Source organism: Rhea pennata, chromosome 19 (assembly GCF_028389875.1).
Source record: "Rhea pennata isolate bPtePen1 chromosome 19, bPtePen1.pri, whole genome shotgun sequence".
Lineage (NCBI taxonomy): Eukaryota > Metazoa > Chordata > Aves > Rheiformes > Rheidae > Rhea > Rhea pennata.
Genome location: NC_084681.1, coordinates 9,555,684 through 9,574,634, shown reverse-complemented (window position 1 = coordinate 9,574,634; position 18,951 = coordinate 9,555,684). Strand labels below are relative to the sequence as shown.

Below are 18,951 nucleotides of genomic sequence, written 5' to 3'. Positions count from 1 at the left end.
GACGAGGTGGCCGAGTGGTGAAGGCGATGGACTGCTAATCCATTGTGCTCTGCACGCATGGGTTCAAATCCCATCCTCGTCGAAGCCCAGGGACTAGCCCAGAAGGAGGAGCTGGCCTTTTGGAGCAGAGGCAGCTCTTCCCTTGCTGCTGCTGACAAGTGTCATGGAAAGGAAGGGGAGGGAGGAAAGGGAGGAAAATTGGGTAGACCTTGGAAATAGACTAATCAGCCTCGTATTATCTGGCCCCTTGGAGGTTAATGCTGCACACCTCATGGAAGCCATACCCAAGCACATGGAGAACAAGTAAGAGGCTGGGAAGAGCCAGCACAGATTCACCAGGGATATGTGACACAGCCTCTCACAACTCCTGGGCCATCTTGTGAGAGGTGAACTCGCTGTGTGGACAAGAGGATATTTGAAAATATCCAGAGGGTAGCAGTCCACATTTTACTGCCAAGCTGGTGGGTAGTTAGCAGTGGTGAGTGTGAAGGAAAGCAACTGGAAGTATATGGGGCTGGTGGCAGCCTTCACAGGTGACAAGTAGCTGAGGAAACTAGGCTTTCTTATCCTGAGGAAGAGAAGGCCAAGGCGGGCATTCATTGACATCATTCTCCACTTGAAGAATGCTTTAGATAGGCTAGTGCCTGGCTCTCCCTGGAGGGGCACCACCAACAGACGAGAGGAAAAAGCTTTCACCACGAGAGTGGTACAGCACAGGGCAGTTGCCCAGAAAGGCTAGGGTTGCCGGCCTTAGAGGTGTTCAAAGTGCAACAGAGCTGCTTGCTCTGAAGTCTTTTACAACCTAAAGCAGCCTCTATCCCTATGTATAATCTATAAAAAAGATGAACTGGCTGGCCAGCAGAAAGTATGTGAGGAAGTAGTTGGACAGTGGGAACAGCCTTTGATCCAGGGCTGAGATGAAGGGGATGATGGCAAACAGGGCAGATAGGGTGTAGCAGTGGGGAGCAGCTGACACTACTGGGATGATCTGCAGCTCCGCTAGTTCTCTATTCACCGCAAGGACTCACATGCACATTTGCACAGGAGCATGACTGCAGGTGGGTAGCAGCAGCTGCCATAGCAGTGGCCTCCAAGCCATCAGAGTGCATGGCTGGGAATAAGGAGAGATTGATTTCAGCAAGACTACCTAGATCCTGTAGATTATCTTACTTCTCAAGAGGTGGCATGAAAGACCCTCATGGGGACACTGCCAGGGCTGAGAGAGCTCCCCACGAATTGCTCCTGCACCATTTCTGATTCTCCTGCCTGCCCTGCCTTGTAGGGTAGAGCAAAAGAATGGTGCTGCTTGTTGTCCCAGGGCTGTATGGGGGACTTTAGCTGCCCCTATGGGCGGCTCTCTGGGGTGGCCACCTGGCTCCTTCCCTTTTCGGACGATTTGGGCCAAAGCAGGTCTTGGTCCTGTGGCTCCTGCACAACTGCAGCTCTGTCCTGGGGCAGGAAGCTGATGAGGGCTGCCAGCGCTCAAAGGTGGCCATCCTTCCCACTCCCTGTTTGCTGCACCTTGCCAGCTGAGACGTGTCTGGTAAGAGCCTGCAGAGACCTCTGTGCTAGCTTTGCTCTATTGAAATCACTTCAGTGAGAGGAAGAACCAGCATTAATAACCTGGATTCTGCCAGCAACTAATTTTAAGAGTATTTAGAGATTTTAAGAGCCTGACTGAAGAGATTTTAAGAGCTTGATCGGTTGCCCTCTGAGCGTCTCCAGATTAGAGGAACAGGCATGAGAAGAGTGACTAGCGAACAACACCAGAATGATGCTGCAAGCACAAACCTGGGGCCCTTCTCGAGGGAACACCCACTCACATGGCTGCAGAGATGCTTTTGAGGACCTGGGTAAGTAGATCCAGAAACGATCATTCCAACCCTGTTTCCCTCTTACCTCTCTACTGAGCTTTTTTTGTGTCCCCCTTGGAGTTTAGCACCCCATTAGCCACCTAACTGGGGTGTTCATACTAAACCAGCTCCAGCTCCCTTTCTGCATCCGGCTGGGCCATGCTGCTGGGCCAGCTAACAGTTAACCTAATTATCAGCGCTTCCGTATCAAGGGGTTTTGTTACACATTTATCCAGTGCTTGTAAACTGGGGCAGTGACTCAGAGCTTGAGACTGCGGGTGCTATTGTACTCCAGGAATATGCAATTTACTTGAAAGAGCCCATATTACAAGAAATACAGATCTGTATCCTACAGCAGTGGCAGCTGTGACTCCATATGGCTCTGACCTCTGATGTGAGTTCCTATGAGTTAGACTCAACTTTGCCAAGGATTTAAGAGGTTAAACCATGAATGAAATCACTGTGTTACTCAGCAGAATAGAATATTATTACAAGAAATAATTGCTCTGCAAGTGTGAAAGGGTACAGCTTTGATCACCCTGAAAAAGCTTTGAGAAGGCATTCGCTTTTGTTGTTTCTGACTTGTGGCATGGTTTCTGGATGGTGAGAAAAGCACCTCCTGCAGGCAGCTCTGGAGTTGAGCTCCGGCTGTTTTCCAGCCCCACTGTAGATGCTACCTTGGCACACAGGCCCTCTTAGCAGTTTTCTTTTGAGCCGTGGTTCAGCAATGTCCAGAAATGACACCTGGTTCTACATTTCTCGGGGCCTGGGATACATCAGTCTGGGGCTGTACTACCTACAGATTTAGCTGTACTGTCCATCCATTGCTCAAGAATCCAGGGACAATTATACCAGAAGGAAGGCTCTGCAGAGCAGGGCTCCCTTTGCTTTCGTGCAGGCAAAGCCTGGCTCCAGCTATGTCTGGCTCCCTCCTCTGCAGTGGAGGTGGGGTTTTTCTGCCCAGCTTCACAGCCTCAGCACCACTGACCAGCCTGCATCTGTGGTTTCCTCCTCTCATTCCTACAGCAAATACTAAGCTCTTAATTCATGAGCAAATACATTGTTCCTGGCTTTTCATAAAAATCAAGCGCGGCTTACTAAAATGACAGAGTAATGGCAGCTGTGTGACCTAGATTCAACAAATTGCATTCTCTCATGTATTTTCAGGGACCTTGTCATATTAAAAATATTTTTTCTCATTGCTTTATCACGTCAAAATTTTTGTTTTTCTCACTGCTTTTATTATTTTAGAATAAACTGAAAAAACAAGCTGTGTTTATACTGAAGTTACTGTATTATCTATTCTGTTAGGTGCAGGCGGACAAAGTATAAAGGCACTTGCTAGTCTGCTCTCCAGAGCTTCCCATTGGCTTTTTCTAGGCTGAGACCAAGCGCTTTGCAATTGCAGCTGGTTGCTTTACTGTTGGATTTCTGTCTCATTTCCAGAACTCAAGTAACCAGGCCCTGCAGCCATTTATTCTCACCCATGCCCTGAAATCTTCATGCCTAGACCTGGCTGGTCCAGCACCGTGGTGAAACTGCCAGCACCTGTGTCATGCTTGGAGAAGTGATGCCAGCAAGACTACAGAAACAGGAGTCCTGCAACTGATTGGCACAAGGTAGGCATGCAGAGAATTGTACTTACATATAACCCCCTTGAGAAATGACAAATACTGAGCTGGATTGATCCCAGCGCCATGCTGAGCCTGCTGTGTGCACAGGATCACAGCTGCAGGGGTAGGATCAGCTGAACCTGCCATACCACCAGACTGCTCGGATCTGTCCCAGCCAGTCTGTGTTTGAGGTGGCTGAAAGATGAACCTGAGCAAGGTGGTTTTCCACTTACTCATCTGAATGCCAGCGGAAGGCAGCTGTAGAGACTTGTATCCAAAGACTTCTGCCCTTTCCAGGTCCTCTCACAGCACAGCTTCCCTTTGTTTGACAAAGCAAAGCAAATAATATGGTATAATTGTGAAAAAAGTGCTCAGGTTTAAGAACGATGTTGGCATTAAAACAAAATACATTAAAAACACTAATGTTCTGCCTGCTCTCTCTATTCCTGTGCTGTAGAGAGTGGTTGTGAGCAAGGGCTCTTAGCTGGGGCTTTTCTCTCCTTTGCAGTGACTATTGGGAGTACCCAGTTTTGTGACGGTGGTCTCTAGATCAGTTCTCACTCCTGTAGCTGAGAGAGGCTCCTTCACGTTCACCTGAAGGCAGTGCTGAGCACCACTGTGTGTCCTTGGCCTCCAAATTTTCCTGAGTTCACTTACCTTTGTGAGGACAGTAGCGGAAGGAGTCATGCGTTTTTCCATTATCTCTAGATGAATGACTTCATTTGCGTGTTTGGTTTCACAGATGGGGAGAAAAAGCCTGTGTTAGGAGCCGAGTGGTTTATTTCTGGATAATGTTGGGGACATTGAGCATAGACAAGGATCCCTTTTGATATGAAATTATTTCCTGGATCTTCCCTTTTAAGATGCTTCCATGGAAAAGCAGCTCTTACCTAGGTAATGTCCACAGAAGGTGGGATCTGAGTTGTGTGAGTGGAATAGAGAGATCAACAAAGAGGCCTTAAGAACTGAACGTAGTCCAATAGAAACGTGCACAGGATTTTCAGGAATGGAACAAAAGAAAATGGGAACTTTAGTGTCCTGGCTCAGTTCCTGGTTGAATATATATGTTGCTCGTGTTGCACTGCAGTTTCATGGTGTGTCTGAGTTGGGTTCAGACCCAGAAATTGTTGAAATTCAGCATCGAAATAAGTGAATCTTGCATATAGTTAGCCTGTTTTTAATTATGCTCTAATTATGTGGTATTAAATTATGTAATTATTTGTCTGGTTTTACATATGAAAACTCTAAATACAATGCCTTTTGGCTAACACCCTTTGCCCCTCTTCTTTGTCCTTCAAAACTGTGGGACTGTTCAGATTCAGTATTTGCCTGGGTCAGCTGTTTAACCAAATTTTTTCCTGTGCTATTCTTACCAGTATAAAAGGCCAAATCTAGTTACATTTTTATTTACTTTTACATAATGTCATACAAATGACCAACCACTAGGTTTTATATGACGGGCTGTCCCGTTTTCCCTTCAGCATGAGTGGTCTAGGCCCTTGTCCCTTGCCCAGGAGAGCCCTCTTAGACCAAGAGCATCTTGACTTGATGTCTGGAGAGAACCTGACTCGCTCTGCTGGCTCTGGCTGAATCCCTGCATCCTGGCTATGAACAACCACCTGCAAATGTCTCTGGAAATTGTATGCGTGTCTGGGACCTCCCTTTTTGGCAGAGAGCGGTCTAGATACCTCTGAGCTGTTTTTTTCATCAGACCTATAAAGTTTAAGAGCCCCTATGGGGCCTTTCCTCCATGAGTCTATCTAATCACAAATTAACTGATGGTTTCTGAGTTGTCACTTTGTGCTGTAGTGAAGGTTTTTCTTTTGATTGCTTTCAGCAAGCAGCATAAGAATGGCTCTGTGAACGCCACTTTCCTGCACTGCAGGGACGGGTGCGGTGACATTCCCTAGATGGTTTCTCAGCACCGTTCAGCATTTCAAGGAGATCTGGAAGATGTCTGTTGCTTTTCCAAGCTCTTCCTCCTGCAGCTCATGTTTCATCTTTGTTGCTTCTCTTTGCATCTTTTCAAGTACTACTCTGTCTGAAATGTGAGACAAACTGTGGATTTGCACAGCAATATAATGTTATTATTTTGTTCTCTATTTCCTTCCTAGTAATTCCTGACGTTTGGTTTAATTTTGTGACCTGTGACCGCAGATAGCACTGAGCTAAGTTTTTGGCATGTGCACCTTAATCACAACATCTCCATCTCAAAGGGGTAATAGTTGATTTAGACCTCATTGCTATGCTAAGGGATGGTCAGATATTGTGTCAAGAGTCCTTACTTCCTCCCTTCAGCTTTCATTAGCCAAAAGTCATCTTCTCCTACTCGCATCACACATGTTCATCTGGAAAATGGGTATCTTGCCATATTAACTGCTACTAATAAAAAGGCAGTAATGGCTGTTATAGGTGTATGTCTATTTTTAGAGCAAGAAGGGAAAGCTGAACAGCTTCAAATCATCTTTTTCATTTGTTCGGCTCCTGCTTGGCAAGCAGTCTTTTGGAATAATGAGGCTGTGAATTGCTAGGCTTGTGCTGCCCAAAATTACCAACTTGCTATATTTTCCCCCTGAAACTCACATCTCTTCAGTGTTGCACAGTCTGCAAGATTTCAACTAAAAGATGTTAGCAGAAATTATAGCAAAATGAAAACATGTGATGTGCCAAAAAATGAACATCCCATGGTATTCAGGCTGTAACATACTCGAATCGGCCTGTGCTTTATGGAAGAACAATCATCTCTACAGACAGGCGAGGTCGTCGGAAAGCTGAAAGTCAATGCTCGAGGAAGCAATGTGAGTCTTCAGGCAGCCCCCAGATATAGCAAAGAGAGGGGGAAAAAATCTTGCTGAGGGCACAGAGTCAGACTTTGGAATGAAAAAGTTAACTGAGAACAAGTGGAGATTATTTAAATAAATAGGCCAAAGTCAACTTTAAACAGGGCAAGAAAGAGAAGCCGCGCAGTAATGAGTAAGCCTTTGGCTGCAAAAATGGGATTAAATCAACAATAGTATCTGTTGATTTTGCACAAGAGGTTACAGTCTATTGCAAGCTACTAAACTACAGGCAGTAGGCCTGTGGCAGTATGCCTCATGTCGCAGGACGCACACATGCGGTAAGTAAAAGCTCAGACCTCTCACACGTTGCAAGCTCTCGCTATCTCTTCCTCTCCATGATCCTATCTACTTCACGCCAGTGGGCTCTGGAACATGGCATCTCCAAGCTGGCTGGCTTGCAGCCAGGAAATTCTGGCATTTAAATGTCTCCTTTTATAGCAGACAGGGAAGCTTGATTCAAAGGTGATTCTCTGCTGTATTTTCACTACTGGGTGTACTCATTGGCACTTGTACAGAGCAATCATCCACGGAAGAAGCACAACTAAATTTCACTATGTGTCACTTGACAAAGATGATATTGTGATGTAGCCGGTTGTCTTAAAACAAGATGAGAGAACCAAAGTCCTTAAATCATATAGACTGCCATTTACAAGCTGTTTCTAGTATTTTCACTTGCCAGTTTATTAGTAAATAGGCACCAGATTCCCCTCCCTGGGTGGAAGAACACACCTGTTAATTCCCTTGTATCACCAACAATCACCACATTTTACTACCCCTATCTCATCAATGCACAGTAAATGTAACAATACAGACTTATGATTGCACATCCCTTTCAAACAAAGAAAAAAGGTTAAAAATCTCCAGAGAGGGAGGCAGAGGCCAGGCCTAGCAGCATCAGAAGATCAGACACACAGGTCATTAAATCTGTTTGTATTTGTCCTCTGGAACATAGATGTGAGAAGTAAAATGTTAGCTCATCCTCTGCTTCTCAAGGGAAGTAATAAAAATTTCACAAGGAAGTATAACAGGTTTTCAGCTTGTTGAAATTTGCTGTGAGGTGGGAAGTAAATGGAGTAGCACAAAATTCCCTATCTTTTTTACCAGAGCTGAAATATTTTCCTCTCTGAGAACAGAATTCACATCACAAATAAACTTGCTTTTTATAATGGGCTGAATTAAAAGCAATGGAGTCAGATGTGGAGTGTGAGTCATCCAAGGAAGAGATATAAAGAATGCAGCAGAGGCCCAGCTGGCCCTTGCTGGTGGTGATGTTAGTGCTGTTTCCAGGGGTCCCTGGAGAGATTCCCCCAGAGCAGGGAATGATACTGGGGGGGCAACAGCCCCTCTCGCACCCCAGGGTTCCCCCAAGACAGCTGCACAACCAGCAACCTTTAATCCCTGGTCTGAGTTGGTGGAACACACAGCTGAGCTGGTAAGTGAGAATTGGAAGTTATGGCTTGTTTATGGGAAGTTGGTTTGTTTGGGTTTGCCTTTTTAATTAGTCACATTTGGTATGCTTCCATGTTTTTTTTTTCACTGTTACTAATTTAATTTCTTTTCCTGGAACATTGGCCCACCCATGTGCTCTTGTTTCTGGTTTTTGCTTGTGAGAGCAAGAGGTAGTATGCAAGCAGCATATTCCAGGCTTTATGAAATCAGAAAAGTATCTCATAGGCTCTCTCTTTGAGGTGTGCGATGCCAGTGGTTGCCTGCTGCTGCCCTGGCTTGCTTCTGCAGATGGTGACTCCTGCTGGCAGGTCCAGCTGGTGCTGCTGAGCAGCATGTACAGCTTTGATCTCCTGGGATTCATGTTGAATCATGTTTTGAGAAAAAGTCTCACTTTGTGCTGCCATACTGAGCTCATAGCCTTCCTGAGGTCATGGCTTATGGTTGCAAGCTGTTGCCTGAACTGGCCCGAGAGGTCAGCAGTGCTAGGACGAGGACTGGTCTAAAATCTCTTTGGTTCTTGGAGTGTTTTCTTAGCTCTCCTTTTTGATAGTGCTACATAAGCTCATGCTGGGCTAAGATTTGGGAACTGTTGGAGTGGAAAGCAGGAACTGGGGCTAGGGTATTACCTACTTCTGCTGCAGAAAAGCTGCTCCTGAAGATACACCTTTAGTAGAGATTTCTATGGTAATTGTTAGATAAGTGTTGTGAATTGCATAAAACCTACATATCGGCTTTAAAAGGTAGCTTTTGAATCTGTAAAAAGAGTTTTTTTTTTCTCTTAAATTCCTTCTTGAATCATTATTTTTAGCAATTTCAGAGGGATATATGTTTTTGAATTGGTTATGCACTGTGGAGCCAGAAGTCATTGCAGGAATAACTGCATGTGAAAAGAAGATAGAAACTGTTCTGCATAATCTTTATTCCCTAAATAAAATTTCGTAGAGAACAATCTGCTTCTCAGTGTAGTTTGTATCAGATAAATCTAATGGTGAAAGCTTTGCTTGCAATTTTTGAAGCCTCTTGGTTTTTGCTATTCCCTAGGCCCTATCTAGATTTAAATTTCTCAGAAGGCACATGAGAGCCACTCTGAGACACCAAGGAATGTGTCAGCAAGGTCACTGTCTTTTAAATAATCAGCTGTACTTTATAGTAGTATATTTTTTATGTTTGCCTAAGTATAATTGTTACACAATTTTTTCATTATAGGTATGATAGGGATCTATCAAAAGATATGGACTCAGCATTTTATAAATGCAGACAGAAAGTGGTGACCTTACTGAGCACATGCGTCTGGAAGTGAGCTGTGGCATTCAGTAACCATCTCAGGCCGGTCTTTATCCACCTCTCCTCCAGCCAGGAACATTCTCAAGAAAATCTGTAGCTATGCCCTGTATATTTCTGTGTGCTCCACTGGCCAGACAGAGCCATAACAAAGCACATAGCCAAAGCCAGAGAGGCCACAGCACCATAAGCCTTTTCACCTCCTTTAGAAATGATGTTTTTCCAGTGGGGTAACTGTAGGTAGGAAACACTGGATCCAAGTACTAGCAAAGAACTAGTGGATATTTTCAGCCTCCTGACACTTTCTATTGATAGCAAGCGCCAAGAGCCAATGCTTGCCACTGCCCAGCTGAGCACTGCTCAGAGGAAAGCAGAGCTGTTGGCCCTCTGGAGATAAACCAGGCTGAATTTGGAACCAGCTACAACAGCACTAAGGTGGTTGCCAAGCCTGAAGTGGACCTGACTTTCTCTTAGTGGAAGTGCTCTTTGTATGCCAGAAAACAGATGGGGAATGCTTAACAGCGATATAAAGAAAATCCTGCTCTATACAAGCATTTCCCCTTCTGGGACAGAAATTTCTGCTTGCTTCTTCAGGCCATATTGTGTTTGCTTGGCCTTTGGCAGGACCGGATGACATGCAGATTATCGGCGATACTAGACAACAAATCCCATTGTCCTAGAGAAGGAAAAGATTGCATCACTGTTTTTCCAATGTGGAAATCAGCTGCTGAGACCTGGTTTCCCATGGATACCAGCTCAAGCTAATTCATAATGGGATGACAAGTGCTCTTTAGATGCATATGAGATGGCTTTTGTTGCATGGCTCCTTGACAAGAAAAAAAAAAAGGTTGGAGTAATCGCTAATTCTCTTACTTGGCATTGCCCCCTTCATTCAGAAGAAAAATGAGGTCTCTAGTCCTAACAGAAGATCCTATGCATGCAGACTGCTTCAGAAATACAGATCTAACGAGATGTCTTTGCAGACTGGAATCTAGCATCAGTCTTGGGCAGGTAAACTTTGTCGTGGCTTATAAAATATTGCTGTCGATCATTACACATTTATACTTTGTGTTACTCCCTTCCTCTTGGTGGATGAAATGTGCGTGCTGTGCAAAGAGGTTGCTAGACTAGCAGCTTGCCCATACTGCTGATCTACTACCAAAAGTTAACCAGTAAGACATGCAAAAAATGGAAGAAGGGTACCAGCAGTTGGGAGCTGACCTCTCCTGCATTTTTGTCCTGTTTCACACAGTATAATTTTTTGCTTTTGAGAACTTAAATCATTTGCTTGTTCCTTAATGAAAGCCCCTTTCTTCAGACTGCAGATGGATCATGCAAAACAACTGCTTGGTGACTAGTATTTCTTTCTAGTGCATCTAGGGTAAATCTTATTCCCTTGTCATCCTTTGCGAAAGGCTGGAAGTGGCTTCAGTTATGGTCCAAAATGCATGATTGGAGAATGAAAAATGATCCCTCAACAGCTTTTTGTGTGTGATAGAGCAGTTAGCTGGGATTCAACTTGATTTGAACTGCAGCACCTAAATCGAATTTGCAACTGCAAATAACTTGCTGGTGGATTGGTTTCTAGTAGTTACTTTCAACTTCCCTGAAGCAGGAGCTTTGATTTGTGGCACTAAATGTTTCAGATGTCTGCCCTGAGGTTTCCAGGAAGTACTCCTGGGTTTCTCCTGACCCTGCCTTTAGCAATCAAGTCATGTTCTACACCTGCACCATGCTTTGCCAAGTTTTATGCAGCTCTTTAGGGGCGGGTGTTATTCAAAACAGAACTTGGAACTTCCAAGTTGCTGCCATATATAATAATTGCTGTAGCGATCCCCAGGTGAGAATGCACAATAACATTACAGAAATATGACGTAATTCAGATTGCCTTAATGCTTTTATTGTAATGTTTACCAAAGCAATGTACTTTGCTTTGCTTTGCTGCAGGCAATTACTGTAAAAGCTTACAAGCACCAATGGCTGCCCTGAGCACAAGAGGAGAGTTGGCCCTCTTCTACCCCTCATCCAAAGGCTGTGCCAACAACCAGATGCTGCTACTGCTGTTAACTTGCAGGTGTTTCTGCATTGTTTTACCTTTACAGGACTGTGCCAGGACCTCTGCTTGCAGGTGCAGCTCCTGAGAGGTCCAGCTGTGCTCTAGCTGGGTAATAGGGCTGGTGGAAAAGCCTGTCCTGGACAGGAGGAGCTCTTTCAAAAGGGTCTGAAGCCATTCATGATACTTGTGTTGTTCGCGCAGTAAGGACTGTGTCTTCAACTGGACTATGTGGATAGACTAATCGTTCCCATAATCCTCATGAGAACAGGCAAATAGACTTGCAGCTAATGATGTGTAGCTTGCTACTTGCGGGGAAGGTATTCCCTTGCAGCTGCAGGAGGGGAGTCTCCTCTCAGCAGATGTTTAGAGCTAGTTTGACTTTATTGTGTTTGTACCTACAGATCATAGATGATCTGCTTGCACCCATTTGCCTAACCCTGTAATGCTGCATCCTCTTATTGAGGAACAGTAAGTCTACCCTTATTGCACATAACAGACCAAATAATTCCCTTTGTGTAAATACTGCAGTGACTTTTCCAGCCTTGAAACTGAAATAGTCTTACTTTCATTCAGTAAGTTTGGGCAGAAATCAAAGCCTTGGTCTTTAAAAACTCCATTTGGTGTTGCACAAGCTGTGGTAAACAGCAGAAACTAGCACAAAGTCTGGTATTTGGGAAAGAAGGCAAGAACTGGAAGAGTGGTAATTATTTTACATAAATTTGCAAGCAGTAGAACCATAGTAGAGTGCCTAGTGCCTGTTAGCACTAGTTCAGAAGAATTCCTCACTTGGATGAGGATGACCCTGGGAAAGAAAAAAGAGAAAAATAAAATGCATGCTGGGGAAAGGAATTATTCTATTGAGTTTGAAAAGGGCTGGATCCTGGTCTCACAGTGTGGATGCATTTTCTGACTGGCTGATAGCTAAAATATGGAGAGAGGCTTAAAGTTTCCTTCCAAAGGATAGGTGGTCTCTGACTACAGAGCATAGCCAAAACAGCCTTGTCCATCCCAGATATTGCATCTGCCTCACACCAGAAATTCCTGCTGGAGGGAGCTGCCACTGACAAGGAATAGCTTTTACTCTTTAGAGAGAGGGCTGATGCCCTTAAACTGTTCGATCTTTTAAAAACCCACTTGCAGAAGGTACTGTTTCCTTAGACTGTCTGTCAGGTCACGTTCCACTTATTTTTGGTGTCTCAGTGAAACTATCTTTTGGTAGGAGTTAAAATATATATGTGTATATATATATATATAGTCTAAGCAGAAGCATCTAGGAGCTTTGGAAAGCACAAGGCAACATGGACTAAAGCTAAAAAATAGTTTGTTTTTTTTGAAAAAAAATAAAGTGGATGTAAGAATGTACTGAAAAGAGAAAGAGAAGTTGTATATAACCTTGTGTGTACAGTTTCAGCCAGGACCAGTGTGCTTGCCAGAGGAAGCAGGGGAATTTGAGCTTTTAGAAAATATCCCTAATTCAATGCCTTGAGCTGGGAACATGAGAATGTAACTGTAGACAAATCAGTGTTGGAATATTTTTCTAATAAATTTCCCTGAACTGTGGCTGTAAGAGCAAACTGCGCTGTGCACGGATACGCTAAAGGGAGAGCAGCACCATAGTGGTCTTGCAGTGCTATGATTAAACTGAAGACTGCTGGTTTCAGTATGATGTCTGCTAACAGAACTTGGAATCGTGCGTTCTTAGGCTCACGGTCCACCTCTTTGACTACTGCAATTTAGCATTCAGTGGCAGCAAAAGGCTGAAGGCAGAGAGCCTCCCAGGAGCGGTGCTTCCTCTCTAGGAGGAATTTGCAAATGAAATCAAAACTCAGTAGGACGTGGCAGGTTGTGGGCCAGGCAGTGAATACAGGGACAAAGCGCGAACAAAAATGTCCCAGCTTCTGTGCTAACAAGTACATCCCAGCTTTCTGGCTTGAGCTAATATGTGGACTAGGAACAGGTATTGATCCTGCTAGATGTAGTCAAAGATTTTACTGAAGGGGAGCTGGGGCAGAGGTTCGTGAGTGGCTGCAAGGAGTCCTTCGCACTGCATAGAGTGCTGTCACGAGCACAAGGAGAGCTTAAAGATACATCTGGGGCTGAAAAATCGGATAGAGGCCAGAAATGCTTCATAGTGATTAAAAGGGAAAAGAAAAGGTCATTGCATGTGTCAAAAGGTATGGACAAGTCAAGCAAAAGAGCTTATGGCAGTGTGGAGCTGCATAGGCTTATAGGAAAGAAGCAAAGGAGTGGGGTCAGCCTCTCCTCAGATCTCTTTCCTCCTGCAGTCTTGTGCTGCACTCACTGACAGCTAAAACTTTGATAGTATAATTCTCATCCTTTCCTTACAAAGACTGAGAAAGAAAGGAAAAATGTTATCTTCATCCCTACCTTGTGCCCTTATTGGGTGTGAAGTCATCCTCCCCCCATTTCCTTGCTGCAAGTGCCAGTGGGAATTGCAATGGAAAGCACTCATTTATTAGCAAGCTGCACTGCAATCCATCATTTATGCAAGGAGTCATAAAGGTTAAAAAAAAAAAAAGAACAAAAACAAATGAAAAATAGCAAGTGAAACTGAAGTTTTTAACTTTTCCCATCTAAGAATAGACAAGTCTCCAAGCTGTGTTTCTCAGAAATGAGTTTTTTCCTAAAAGCCAGGTCCTTAGGAAGGGAACAGGCTGGTAAGGAAACAACAAAGACAGCCAACAAGGGAGGTGGATTGCACTAGGAGTTGTCAAGGAAAGCTTTGGTGCATGTGTTACCCCCCCCCCCCACCACCACCAAATCTTTCTAGCAGGTAAAGAATCTCTGTGAAAACAAAAAGCAGTTGCTGCTTGGGAAAACAGGGAGAAAAAAAATAAAGATGCAGTAACTTCTGCTTGTTTCCAAAATGACACCTCATTATTTCATCAAAGGAACATCATAAAAAGGATGGGAGGTTGCATCGCTGTGAGCCTATTTATGTTCCTTCTCTTCTGCACATGCCCTGCTGACTGCGTTATCTTTCCTGGCTGCCCATGAGACCCACCAGACAGCATGAGCCTGTGCTAGAGAAACCGTGGCTGTCCTGGGGGGAAGACAAGCTCCTCTTATTGTCGTGTCAGGAAGCATAATACAAATGGTCTGAGTTGGTGTACACAAGCCACGACAAAGTTGATATTACTGCATAAAGGTTGTATGGCAGGAACATAAATCAGTCTGAGTGCACTCTAGAATAAATTGACCTGTGAACCACAAATAGTTGGGGTAGTACCTTATTTTATTTAGACACACACAGAGATTTCCTATGAGTTCTGTTTTTGTGTTTGCAGAACAGGGATCATGATGTGCCTGTACTGCTCAACACTACCTCAGAAGTTCTGAAATCTTTTATGAAAGCCAGAGTATGTGCAGGCATTGCCCTGTGAGAAGTCTTTGTCACTGGAATTTTATCAGTGAGGCTTAGTATTATGAAATCTTTTATTAAATCTTTTCACTTCTGATTTCACAATAATTAGATCCATGCTCCAAAGGGACGAGCCTGAATTTCAATAAACAATGGAAAATTCTTGATCCTGTGACAAGCAAGATGAGACTGGAGAACCTTGTGTGTCCTAGTTCTGTTTGTGGGACATTAATGTTCCCTCCTATTTTCTTTTTTTTTTTAACTATGTGAAAAGGTGTGTTTCTGGTATACCTAAAAATCTGAAATGAAGGACAATGGACTTGCTTATGGTTTGAAAAATCTGATTTTCAGGATGTTCTATTGGGGGGGGGAGGGAGGAGTAGTTAGGGCTACCCTACTGCTTTTCTCAGGGAGAAATCAAATTAATCAGATTAAATCCTAGATTTTATTTACAAAGTTCCAACAAGGGCAAGTGCAGGGTTCTGTACCCGGAGAGGAATAACCCTAGACACCACTACAGGCTGGGGGCTGACCTGCTGGAAAGCAGCTCTGCAGAGAAGGACCTGGGAGTGCTGGTGGATGACAAGTTGACCATAAGCCAGCAATGTGCCCTTGTGGTCAGGAAGCCCAATGGTCCCCTGGGCTGTATTAGGAAGACTGTTGCCAGCAGGTCGAGGGAGGTGATCCTGCCCCTCTACTCAGCCTGGTGAGGCCTCATCTCGAGTACTGTGTCCAGTTCTGGGCTCCCCAGGACAAGAGAGACATGGAGCTACTGGAGAGAGTCCAGCGTAGGGCTACGAGGATGATCAGAGGGCTGGAGCACCTGCCCTGTGAGGAACGGCTGCGAGAGCTGGGCCTCTTCAGCCTGGGGAAGACTGAGAGGGGATCTTATCAGTGTCTACAAATACCTTAGAGGGGAGTGTCAAGACGATGGGGAAAAACTTTTTTTGTGGTGCCATGTAACAGGAAAAGAGGCAATGGGTGCAAACTGAACCACGGGAAGTTCTGCCTGAATATGAGGAAAAACTTCTTTACTGTGAGAGTGACAGAGCACTGGAACAGGACAGAGAGGTTGTGGAGTCTCCTTCTCTGGAGATATTAAAAACTTGCCTGGATGCAATCCTGTCTAACATGCTCTAGGTGTTAGAGCAAGGAGGTTGGACTAGATGATCTCCAGAGGTCCTTTCTGACCTCAACAGTTCTGTGATTTGCAATTTTTTTATGGTCCTTGGACTCTATTATAGAAGGGGAAACTGTAATAATCTAGCTTCAGTGTTAAACAATAATTCTGCTAAATTCTTTGGTTTTACTTCTTGGAAATCTTTGGTTCCTGTTTTGTTTCATTAATTGGCAACCACACTGCTTTTTCTGTAGTGTTGTGGTTTGTGAGTGACTAGCATACACCTATAAGCTGGAGCTACTTTGAATTTAGGCACTTTTATTCCAATATATGAGATGCTTCAGGATAGTAAGGGCATGATAGCTGTCTCTCTAGTCCAAACTGGCTCATTTGTACTGTTAGAGTGCACAGATGCTCAGTAAAGGATGGTGTTTGTCCTGAACAGCAAACAACCTGCCTCTAGATTGAGAATTCACAGTTGGAGATGTGGTTCCCACTTGGTACTGTCTGGGGAACACAGCACTGTTTTGGTAACAACATACCTTTTTGAAGAAACTCAGCTGTGGTGGTGGCTGAGCTTTGTTGACACGGTTAGGAGCTCTGGAGCTTCCTAGTAGTCATTTCTTTCAAGAGAAGAACTATTTTATTCCTGTTACGGGAATTTTCCAAATGCTATCAGACAGTGCAAATAAAACCAAGCCAAAGATAACGATCTTGCATGCACTGCTTTATTTTTATTATTGATATGGCCGCACAGATGAGAATTTTATTGTTCCAGTCTGATTCACCTTATGTTTAAAGCTCTAAACGGGCTGGCAGTGAAATAAAGTGAAAATTTGAGCAGCATGTGACCCTGGTATATAGAGGGCTGGTTTTATGCACACTTCAAAATAACTTTTGTTAAAATGGACAAAAAAAAACATAAGAGAAGCTGTCTGACCCTTGATAAGGCACAAAAGCCAATTGCATCATTGCTCAGTAAAACTGAGTGTTGGTTTAAAATAATAATTAAAAAAAAAATCCAGATCTGTAAAAATGTGTGGAAAAACTGGAACGTTTCCCAGACGCTGGGAAAACTACTGCTGATCGGTGCAGTTTTCTTAAGGCTCAGGGTGGAGGTAGCCTCGTACAGACTTGCAAGGACAATCTGACAGCTTTCCTCCATGCCACTGTGTACATGCAGGGTCCAGTGTGAGGTGGTGGCACCAACAGATGTTTCAGCGTGCCTGGATAGGGCATGTGCCTAGCATGCAACCACTGGCTAGTATTCACTGGGTGATGCCTTATGCTGTACAGTTTCACTTTGCTTTCTATGCTCCAGCTGCTCCTTAATGTTTGATAATTTTGCTGAAGGTTTGATAGTATCAAGGTGAAGTGGGAGGCAGGAGGAGTGGGATGTTCTCTATTCCTCAAAGTAGATTCAGTAGCCAGTTGGAGCATTGTGGTACTAGTCACTCTAAAAAGAGGCCCAGTGGCTTGCTATCTCTTACTCAGTGTGTGCTCTGCCCCACTGAATCACCTAGTGCTCCAGGCTTTTCCTGAGAATACATAACTACATGATCTCTGGGCTTGTTTAAACTGTGCTGCATCTAAAAACTGCAAAACTGGTGAAGTGTCTGGGTCTTCTGGCAGCTTCCTGCACTGTCAGAGTGCAGCTTCCCTGCTTGTCCCACCAGCACAAGGGAGCTGGGGAGAAAAATGAGGCTGAGAGTCATAAATAGCATTGCTGGTATGAGCAGGGGGATCTCTTGGCCATGTGGTAGGGGATGTAGCACTGGTCTGTAGAGGAGGTCCACTCTGGTTGCTATGCACACCTCGATTGCTGATGTGGCTCCCAGCGTGCCCTTGAAGTCAAAGGAAATTAGGCATTATCATTGCTGCAACTGGTCTGTTAGGCTGCAGACCCTATCACTTGGATTAAGATCACATCCTTAGTCCCACTCTATCTTTCCTGCTTCAGGGGAAGCTTCCCTAGGGTAAGTAGAGCCTGACAGGGTGCTGCAGTGGGCTTAGTGCAAGAGAGGAGTCTCACGTCCTGCTGAGGCTCCAAGCACAGATGCAGGGCAAGCACTGAATAATGCAGCAGCGGTGGGATGTGGGGTGGAACTGCTAGTATGGTGACAGGGAGAACACAGGAACTGCATTCAGTGACTGTTGGCTCCACTGTCTGCTTTCTCTTTGTGAGGAATCAAATGCTGTAAGGGCATGAAGAATCTAGCTGGACCAAGACTAAGGACCTAATATTTCACATGAGAAAGAGTAATTAAGTGAAGATGTTAAGCAAACTCACTGAGTACTTGTCATTGCAATTGCAGTAGTGTGAGAACTCCAGTGAAGGCTTTCATAAAACTAAATTATAGTAAATATCATCATTGATATTAACAGCCAAGTCAGTAAAAAGACAAACACCACCTCTCAGAAAGGAGAAAAATCAGTCTGTGTGTAATAGTGTTCATGCGGGAACCAGTGTAATTACATGTCTTTAGAGTTTGGAGGAGGCACATAAATGCTATTAACTATACGACACCAGCCTGAACGTGGGTTGCTGTGGATGTGCTGATAGAGTAGGGACTATTTCAGTACAGATGCTGAGCTATGAACTGCTCCCTTGCATCTTGTCACTAATAGTCATGCCTTATTGCATTTTATCTTTGATATAGCCAATTGCAGTACTTTTAATGAACTTCTTATAAAGTCTATAAAGTATATCTTTTATAGCTTCAATAGTTAACTTCTAGACAATTAATGTAGATAAGTGTTTCATTTCAGTGAGTTTACAGAAGCTTTTTGCGCTAAGTCTGATCTTAAACAAAAAAACACGAGAAGACAGTTTGCAGTCAGATTCATAGGCAAGAAAAGTTTTAGCTACCTTGTAAAGGCACAATATTGTTTCTGTACAAAGCACTATAGAAAACTTGTAGCAGCCAAGATTTTAGGGAAAGTGGAACAATTTCGGATATGTGTAATTGACTGTGTTTGCCATGGCTCTTGCATGATGGTGAGCTAAGTCCTTGGAAAGTTAAGTAACATGGTAAACCTGTGTAGGCATGTTTGGATGACATGCCTGAGAGTGTCCTTTCTGATTAGATTTATTTATAAGAAGAAATGGCTCAGGATGGTACCCTAGCCCAAGGAAAGGTTCCCTGCTACTTGCACCTCATAGTTAACTGGAGTAGATAGGGAAAAAGATTGCTTTGGCTGAGACAATGGAGATCATGGGCCTGGAGTGTGAGCTGATGCCCTCTAACTGAGAGGACAAGGGCATCTGAGGCAGTGGGAAGCTGGACTGACCAGAAAAATTCAAAGGAGCTCAGGGTTTTGAAAAAAATGCCTTTGAGACTAAGCTGATGGTAGGCA

At 44.1% G+C, this 18,951-nt stretch overlaps 1 non-coding gene across 1 annotated transcript; it reads left to right on the top strand.

The window, feature by feature from the left end:
* On the top strand, window positions 1–82 carry TRNAS-GCU (transfer RNA serine (anticodon GCU)). The gene has a single exon. It is a non-coding gene; the product is annotated as a tRNA-Ser (tRNA).
* The last annotated feature ends 18,869 nt before the right edge of the window (window positions 83–18,951 follow it).